Source organism: Pelobates fuscus, chromosome 7 (assembly GCF_036172605.1).
Source record: "Pelobates fuscus isolate aPelFus1 chromosome 7, aPelFus1.pri, whole genome shotgun sequence".
NCBI lineage: Eukaryota > Metazoa > Chordata > Amphibia > Anura > Pelobatidae > Pelobates > Pelobates fuscus.
The window spans coordinates 164,261,256-164,271,365 of record NC_086323.1 but is presented as its reverse complement, the minus strand read 5'-3'; the positions used below and the strand labels follow the sequence as shown (position 1 = coordinate 164,271,365).

The window sequence follows — 10,110 nt, the reverse complement described above, 5'->3', positions numbered from 1 at the left end:
TTAATTTTTTTTAGGATCTAATTTTATTTAGAAATTTACCAGTAGCTGCTGCATTTCTCACCCTAGTCTTATACTCGAGTCAATAAGTTTTCCCAGTTTTTTGGGGTAAAATTAGGGGCCTCGGCTTATATTCGGGTCGGCTTATACTCAAGTATATACGGTATATTTTGTGCATTTACATTAATAATAAAAAAAAATTGCTTGGATGCTTTTTTATCCTATCTCTTGTTTTTCTCCTTGTCCCATACTGTATTTACTGCTTAAACATGTACTACTTTTGTTATCCTCAAAAATGTGCGCAGTTAACTCTATACTCATTTAAACTTACACACACGCATGTCTTATTACTCCTGCAACTTACTTTCTTAACTCTGTGGCATACCGGAAAGTATAAGCCTATTTTTTGAAATGCTAATGTGCACCGATTTCATGCCACTGCCTCATTAGAATGTCAGTATACACGCTGCAGATTTAAACTTATTGTCGGCTTACATTATGATCTTCCATACTCGATATGGACTACCTGCTGACATACCTACCGGTTTATCTCTTGTTAAGCCTGAATGTTTTAATTTAAAAATGTGCAGTCTCAACCTATGCCATATATTGTTAGATATAAGTTGCCGGTATCTGCTATTGTGGCATAATCTGCATGTCTGTAATCTTCTTGCACGCAAAAAAAAGAATGTAAAAAAAAAAAATAATAATAATAATAATAAACATGTTCAGTTAACAGTAGATTTGTGTAGAAATAGTTCATTTTTTGTTAAATGGTAAATGTAGAGAATATCGGCTAGCGGCTTGAAAGTTATCAGCTCTAAAAAAAAATCAATATTGGTCGATCCCTACTCTCTAGATCGCCTGTAGCTGCTCACCTGTGCCGCGCGAGTGGGGGCTATTAAACTGAAGGGGGGACCTAGCGTGCCCCCCCCCCCCGTTCCCCACCCATGAGCGGAAGGTGGTGGCCCTAAATGAAAATTGGGGTGGGACCTATTGTCCCCCACCAGGCCCCAATGAGCGGCAGGTGGGGGCCCTAAATGAAAATGTGGGGGGGACCTATTGTCCCCCCCTGGCCCCTACCCATGAGTGGAAAAATAGGGTGGACCTATTATCCAACCCCCTATAATCCAACCCCCAATTTAGGGCCCCCACCACTCATGGGTGGGGGCCCTAAATTGCAATAAGGGGGACATACCAATTTTCTTCCCCCTGGCCCCCACCCATGGGCAGTGGGTGGGGGCTAAATGTAGCCCCCCTCCAGGTGACTAGGTGCACCCAAGCCCCTGGTCCCCACCCAAAGAATTGTAATACATTTCTACCTACCCCCCTCACCCTAAAAATAGCGAGGGGGGACAATAAAACTAAATACCTGTAAATAAAACAAACTTACTTATGTGATGTCTTCTTTTTTCAGCCCCAGCGAACTTTGAAAATAAAATTAAAAAACCAGAGCAGAAAAAAAAAATAAACAAAAAAAAAAATCCAAATGGTAAAAAAATAATCCATCTTCACCCATGGAGACTGAGCTCCGCAGGGCAGGGAAAGGTAATTAGGCTCAGAGCGCTCTAATTGGTTGGTTTAAGCCAACCAACCAGAGTGCTCTGACAGGTAAATCAAAAGACTGACAGGTCTCATAACACTGTGATTGGTTGCTTTTCAAATTGAAAGCAACCAATCAGAGAGTTAGGAGTCAAATTACACAGCATGTGAAAATTCCAAAGAACTTTCCCACGCTGTGTAAAATTACACAGAGAACTCTGATTGGTTGGATTGCAAGCCAACCAATCAGAGTGCTGTGACAGGTAAATGTAGAAACTTACCTGTCAGTCTCTTCATTTACCTGTCAGAGCCCTCAGATTGGTTGGCTTAAACCAACCAATCAGAGCGATCTGAGCCTAATTGCAGGGTGTGGGAAGGCTTTATTTTTTTTTTTCGGTATATATATATTTTTTTTCACTCTGCTTTATGTTATTTTATTTACGAAGTTCGATGGGTATTATGGATTTTTATTTGGACTTTTATGGGGCTGAAAAAAAGAAGGTTTTTAGAAAAAAGAAGACATCAAGTGGTAAATTTGTTTTATTTACAGGCGCGCACCGGTAGTTCCCTCCTTGTAATAAATAAGAGGTCTTCATTCATCCGTTTGAAATTTCTATTCAGTTGTTCATCTTTCTGACGAATTAATGAATAGATGAAATTCCCGTTCGAATGCCCAAGTGTTTAACTGGGTATGCACGGAAATTTCACTGCGCTATCTAGTGTGGGCAGATGACAAGTCCCACAGGGACTTCATCTACCGACACAAAGATGGCGGCACCCAGGACATAGGTCCGAGCAGAAAATAAAGGTAAAAAAATAGGTAAGATGGGGGCAACTAGGGGGACAATTAGATGTAGTGGAGTCGGGAGGGGGGTTAAAAAAAACAAGATTGGCAATGACAGTGCCACTTTAAATTATTAGGAATTATCAGCAACATTCCCCCGCCTCATTTTTTAGATATATTAGTCGTACTTAAATGTTGTTCTAAGCAGACTTGTTTTTATAGTGACTATTAAAAGAAAGCCATATTTGTCCTTAAAAATGAAAAAAAAAAGCATTATATTTTTGGGTGCACTTAAAAAGAATGTGTTAAATTACAGTGGAGTAACTTTTGACTCAGGTTTTTTTTGTCCTTGCATCCAGTCTGTCTCTATATCCTGTAACTTACATCTTACTAAAACTAAAAAAAAAGTAACGGTACTTAAATACATTGCCCTCATTCACACGTTTCTAACTCAAGATTCAACAAATGCACTTGTTCCTGTGCTCATTATTTTCTTACCTGACTATAGAAAAGTACAGCTCATTGTATTTCAAATAAGCACATTGCCCTTCTTCCGCCTCTAACAAATGCTGTGGCAAAGCTCATTATCCATACAAACTGCTCCTCCCACATCTCATCACTTTGCCGATTAGCACACTGGTATCCTGCATCCTTCAGGATCCAATACAAACTGTTGACACTAAACTACAAAGCTCTCAAAAATGATATTCCTCATTCCATTTCTGCTTTACCTCAAGGGTTACTCTAACCATCATAACCGTTAAAGTTGACTGTAGTTATGAGGTTAGAAGTACCATTGTGCTGTCACCCGGTAAAAATGCCTGGTCTTGTCTTCTAAACTAGTGTTTACGACACCTGGATTCAACAGAGCTGCTGAAGCCGAATGCTGATCCTTCCCCTTATTCATTGGCCAAGTGTGTCAGGTGAATCTCATCTACAGGATTTATTAATGACTGCTCTTAAGGAAATCCCTACCCCATGCCATCAGTCTCTCTCATAGCCTCCAGTCCTTTAAGAAGTCTTTAGAAAGCTTCCAATCTTCCTGGGTGATGCTTCTCTCGTTACAATTGCCATCCACATTGTAGTTCACGCTCTCTCCTTCCAGTCTTTCATTCTTCCGTACACCAAGTACGGTGAGGATGTGTTACAGAGCATGCGCACCAGTGCAGGTCTATGCTTGGGGAAAGTTAGGGAATGCTTCTAATGTATGTTCGAGGAACATTCCGCGAACATAGACCAGCTCTCTAACTCCTCTAATCCCTTAAATCCTCGTGCTTGAGAGCTGGTCGAAAGTCCGAGCCGTCTTTAAATAGGTCAGTCGTAAAGTAAGAATTACCTGTATGTCAATTACTTGTCAAATATCCACATTCTATAATTGTAAAACACTGTGGAATGTAATGACATTATCTAAATAGTACTACTACTAATAACAATAATAATGGACAAACAAAACTGCCAAAAAGGCCACAATAATGAGAATTGAAAAATAGCCTCATTCACTAAAATAATGGAATTTCAAAATACCCTTATTCACTAAAAAGCTAAGGCCTTCCAGAATCAAAATGTTGCTATGTGGGAGGTATGCTACAAAAGCAAATGGTTTGCTTTATGCATTCTTATTTTGATTCTTTAATATATTAGGCACTTGTAACATATTAAAAATAATGGTGTCAGAAAAGAATACATATTGATTAAGATAAATAGTTATTTCTAAATAGTTAACCTTTTTTCTATACTGTCTTGTGCTAAAATAGTGCATGCTTCACGATGGCTTGCAAAAACAAATGAAGTCAATAGACACTATCAAGCCCTTAGGTGAACACAGAGCTCCATATTTCCAAAGTTTGATCTCTCACAATTGTTGTTTTTGTAGAATGAATACAGTTTGAAATACAATACAACACTGACTTCTATTTTAAAATCCAACACTCAAAATACCTTACAGTAGTGGTTAGGAACCTTTTTCCACATGTGGGTGCCATGTCTATAAGTAGCTGATAAAATGAAGATCATAATAGTAGATGGTTCTCTAATTTGGTATTCTTATGTGGAATTGACATATATAAGGATATCAAACTAGGGAGCTATACTAAACAAGTAAAAATATCAACATTAAGAAAATTAATTTTCCTAATGTTAAACCTTCAGCAGTGTAATAGTTAACTCCCTAATTTGGCATTCTTATGTGGATTTTATACAGAATCAAGATACCAAATTAAGAAAAGCCATATTACTTTACTTCATTAGACAGACTGTTATAGCCCAAAACCTGCAGGTCAATGGAACCTACGTCAATGAACACGGTATTAGGATTAGTGATAGAATCGCCAAAACGATTATACCATTGTTAATCGAGACTAGTCTTAAAATATCCGTGTATCACACAATAGGTGAGATCTTTCACAAATTATACACTACCACAAAGGTATCCAGGGTGGTAAATAAACCACTAGTAAACATAAAACATAAAATACAGATCATATTGTAGTATATTAAAATGATTAAAAAAAAATGGAAGCCTATGTCTAACTCACATATTGCTGAGCCTATTGGTGGCAGGCTCAGACTTTTAGCGCTCTTCAACAAATATAACCTCCGGATAACTGCTCCCAAATTCTGCTTCACCTCAGAAATCTTGATACAGACTTGGCAAGGTGTAAAACAATTTGTTTGGAAATTTCCAAAAGGTAAAACATTTATATTTATATATATATATATATATAAATAATACATAAAATACAGATCATATTGTAGTATATTAAAATGATAAAAAAAAATGGAAGCCTATGTCTAACTCACATATTGCTGAGCCTATTGGTGGCAGGCTCAGACGTTTAGCGCTCTTCAACAAATATAACCTCCAGATAACTGCTCCCAAATTCTGCTTCACCTTGATACAGACTTGGCAAGGTGTAAAACAATTTGTTTGTAAATTTCCAAAAGGTTACATTTTTTTATATATATATATATATATATATATATATATATATATATATAGGTATTTACCAGGTATTTACTTTGTTAAAGTTGGAGTGCAGGAGCCTTGGATTTATATATATATATATATATATATATATATATATATATATATATATATATATATATAAATCCAAGGCTCCTGCACTCCAACTTTAACAAAGTAAATACCTGGTGCTCTGGTCACATAAAGTATAAATAATGAAAAAAACAAAAAACTGGCACTCCAGGATTTGGTAAAAAAGAGAGGTTAGTTCATCTTTATCCTTACAGTTCCAGTCAACGTTTCAGCTCTATCACAGAGCTTTCATCAGGACAATTATGTCCTGATGAAAGCTCTGTGATAAAGCTGAAACGTTGACTGGAACTGTAAGAATAAAGATGAACTAACCTCTCTTTTTTACCAAGTCCTGGAGTGCCGGTAATAGTACCTACCGTAATAAATTGAAAAAGAAAATCCACGAGTGCCGGTAAAATTCTTTTTATTTATATATATATATATATATATATATACATATACATGTGTATATATATATATCTTATCTTATGTATTTATAAACGTATTCCTTCAATCCAATTTATTACCGTTTTGCTTCCCCCATTAATCTCTTACATTTCCTTTGTATTCTTACGTGAAGCTGTTCAAAGTTCTATTTCTATGTTTATTTATGTTCTTTTCGGATATTGTTATGTTTCCAAACGTTTTTGTTTGCTTCTATGGACTTTTAATTGAACTTTATAAGAAAGTATTAAGGGCAGAATTCTTAGATTTGCCTTATTGAAATATGGAGCCGATATTGCCATGGACGCGAGGACGTCATCACGCGATGATGTCGGACGCTATGGCATCCCATCAAGCGTCACAACACAGATGGCGGAAATGACGGAAGGAGATCCTCCAAACCTGAAAGTCCATGAAAGCGCTCGAAATAGGAAGAAACGAACCGTGCGAAAACTGGTATAAAAGAAAACTGGAACTAGTTGACATTATGCACTTGATAAAGACTGATGTGCAGGGCCGTTTGAAGGAATTGGGGGCCCCAAGCAAAACGGACATGGAGGCCCCCCCCCCCACATGCACGCCTGCACCCGGGTCCTTCCCCTCCCCCCCCCCCCCGAGTCCGCCCACAGGGATGCAGTGTCTGCATGGCCGGTGCAAGGATTTTTGCCGCCCTAGGCAAAAGTAAAGTTTGCCGCCCCCCATGTGACATCACAGTGCCCCACCCATATGATCTGCCATGTTAACTAACACAGTGCTGCAGTGCCGCCGTGTTTACAATAAAAGGCCTGCAGGGACAGGCTATAGACACCAGAACCACTACATTAAGCTGCAGTGTTCTGGGGACTATAGTGTCCCTTTAATGTGAGGTAAATTAGAGATTAGTGCCACGAATAATATACTAGATTGCCTACTTACAACCAGATGAGGATGATGATGGGCTTCAGCTGCCGGCTCCACTGGTCTGGTGTAGAACAGGCTCTCTGGAGGCGGTTTGTAACTGTGGTCACAAAAATCAATGTTCTGGGAGAACGGGAAGCAGCTCCATTTTTTGAGGGCCCTTTACACAGCTCTAGGTCTGGGTCCCAGGGTCCACCTTCATGTTCCACCAATGAGTTTGTTCACAGGGGTGTGTGTGTGTGGGGGGGGGGGGGGGGGGGGATGTCCTGATGTGTGTAAGGAATGCATTGTGTGAATCTGTGTTTGTATGTGTAAGGGCTGCAAGGTGAGTTTGTGTATGTATGGGATGCAGTGTGTGTGTCTGTAAGGGATGCACTGAGTGTGTGGAAGGGGTGCATTGTGTGTTGCTGTGTGTAAGGGATGCATTGCTTGTGTATGTGTGTCTGTGTGTAATGCATTGTGTGTTTGTCTGTGTGCAAGGGGTGCATTGTGTGTGTGATGGATGTCAATCTCTGCCCCTACCCCCGTCAATTTCCTTCTTCTCCCCCCCTCCAATTTCCTTCCTCTCCCCCTCCAATTTCCTTCCTCTCCCCCCTCCAATTTCCTTCCTCTCCCCCCTCCAATTTCCTTCCTCTCCCCCCTCCAATTTCCTTCCTCCCTCCCTCTCCCCCTCAAATTTCCTTCATCCCTCCCCCCTCAAATTTCCTTCCTCTCCCCCCTCAAATTTCCTCCCTTCCTCTCCCCCCTCAAATTTCCTCCCTTCCTCTCCCCCCTCCCTTCCCTCAAATTTCCTTCCTCCCCCCCAAATTTCCTCCCTTCCTCTCCCCCCTCAAATGTCCTCCCTTCCTCTCCCCCTCCCTCAAATTTCCTCCCTTCCTCTCCCCCCTCCCTCAAATTTCCTCCCTTCCTCTCCCCCCTCAAATTCCTACCTCTCCCTCCCCTCCCTCAAATTTCCTTCCTCCCCCCCCCAAATTTCCTTCCTCTCCCATCCCCAAATTTCCTTCCTCTCCCCCTTCAAATTTCCTCCCTTCCTCTCCCCCCCCAAAATTTCCTTCCTCTCCCCCCCACTCCCCCAAATTTCCTTCCTCTCCCCCTTCAAATTTCCTCCCTTCCTCTCCCCCCCCAAATTTCCTCCCTCCCTCCCTCCCTCAAATTTCCTCCCTCCCTCTCCCCCCCTCACTCCCTCAAATTTCCTCCCTCCCTCTCCCCCCTCAAATTTCCTCCCTTCCCTCCCTCTCCCCCCCACTCATTCAAATTTCCTCCCTCCCTCTCCCCCCCACCCCCACTCACTCAAATTTCCTCCCTCTCCCCCCCCACCCCCACTCACTCAAATTTCCTCCCTCTCCCCCCCCACTCACTCAAATTTCCTCCCGCTCCCCCCCACTCACTCAAATTTCCTCCCTCCCCCCACTCACTCAAATTTCCTCCCTCTCCCCCCCACCCCCACTCACATTTCCTCCCTCTCCCCCCCCACCCCCACCCACTCAAATTTCCTCCCTCTCCCCCGCCCACTCAAATTTCCTCCCTCTCCCCCCCACTCACTCAAATTTCCTCCCTCCCCCCCACTCACTCAAATTTCCTCCCTCTCCCCCCCACTAAAATGTCCTCCCTGCCCCCCACTCAAATTTCCTCCCTATCCCCCCCACTCACTCAAATTTCCTCCCTCTCCCCCCCACCCCCACCCACTCAAATTTCCTCCCTCTCCCCCCACTCACTCAAATTTCTCCCTCCCTCCCTCCCTCTCTCCCACCCCACTCACTCAAATGTCTCCCTCCCTCTCCCCCACCCCCACTCACTCAAATTTCTCCCTCCCTCTCCCCCACCCCCACTCACTCAAATTTCTCCCTCGCTCTCCCCCACCCCCACTCACTCAAATTTCTCCCTCCCTCTCCCCCACCCCCACTCACTCAAATTTCTCCCTGACACCCGGCGCGCGCGCGAGGGAGCACTCTCCCTGGCTGAGTGCTTCCTCTTCAGCTCCCTCGCGCGCCACGTACTGATGCCGGAGCCGGAAGATGATGTCATCTTCCGGCTCCGGCATCAGTACGGTGTGCGAGGGAGCTGAAGAGGAAGCATTTAGAGGAGAGTGCTCCCTCGCACGCCTGCCGGTTGTCAGCAGGGCCAGCCCAGGCTACAGTACTGGCTACTGGGCCCCCCAGGAGAAGAGGCTGGTCCAGTGGGTACATACCGGGGTCGCAGGGCCCCCTGCGATCCGGTATGTACCCACTGAATGTGGGGCCCGGACGACTTGAGCAGTCCGGGCCCCCCAGGACCGCCGGGCCCATGACAACCGTTGCGGTTGTCATGCCCTGATGGCGGCCCTATTTGGGTGTCATCAGCGTACAGGTGTGAGTGGAATCCAAAAGAGGCTATAAGTTTGCCAAGAGAGGCAGTATAAAGAGAAAATAGAAGGGGACCAAGGACAGAGCCTTGGGGAACTCCAACTGAGACAGGGCGAGGGGAGGAGGTATCCTTGGAAAAGGAGACACTGAATGAGCGTTGGGAGAGATAAGAGGAAAACCACGAGAGGACAGAGTCACAGAGATCGAGTGATTGAAGAGTTTGAAGGAGGAGAGCATGATCAACGGTGTCAAAGGCAGCAGAGAGGTCAAGGAGAATTAATAGCTGTGATTAGGTCATTAGTAACTTTGATAAGAGCAGTCTCAGTAGAGTGGAGAGGGCGGAAGCCAGACTAAAGAGGGTCAAGGAGAGAGTTGGAATTGAGGAAACAGGACACACGGGTAAAAGACACGTCTTTCCAAAAGCTTTGAGGAAAAAGGGAGCAGGGATATGGGATGATAGAGGGGAAGGATGGGTCAAGAGATGTTTTTTTTCAGGATAGGTACTAAAGTGGCATGTTTATGGTCAGCAGGGACAGTGCCAGAAGAGAGAGAGCAGTTGAAGATGTGTGTTAGGGAAGGCACAAGACAAGGGGAGAGAGATCTGATGAGGTGAGATGGGACAGGATCAAGCGGCAAGTGGTGGGGCGAGAGGAAACGAGAAGCACAGCCACCTCTTGTTCAATAGCTGGGGAGAAAGTCTGAAGAGTAGGAAAGGCATGATCTATGTGTGGTTGAAAAAGAGAACGGCAAGGAGGGGAGAATTCTTTCCTTAGCTGTTCAGTCTTGTCGGTAAAGTAGCATGAAAAGCTATCAGCTGTAAGATTAGTTTGGGGGGGTGGCCACAGCAGGGTGGAGAGGAGAATTAAAGGTGTTAAAGAGACGCCTGGGATTGCTGGAGCATGAACTAATGAGAGAGGACAAGTATGACTGTTTGGCGAGGGAAAGAGCTGTGCTGTATGAACGCAATATGAATCTATAATGGAGAAAGTCTGCCTGGGTGCAGGACTTCCTCCAGGAGCGTTCAGCACAACGCTGAACTGTATTTTATGTTTTATTGCAGATTACTAGTG

At 43.5% G+C, this 10,110-nt stretch overlaps 1 protein-coding gene across 3 annotated transcripts in view; it reads right to left on the bottom strand.

Annotated features, from left to right (window-relative positions):
* Positions 1-10,110, bottom strand: part of ERC2 (ELKS/RAB6-interacting/CAST family member 2) — a 1,126,181-nt gene that overhangs the window by 1,081,576 nt on the left and 34,495 nt on the right. The window lies entirely within an intron of this gene.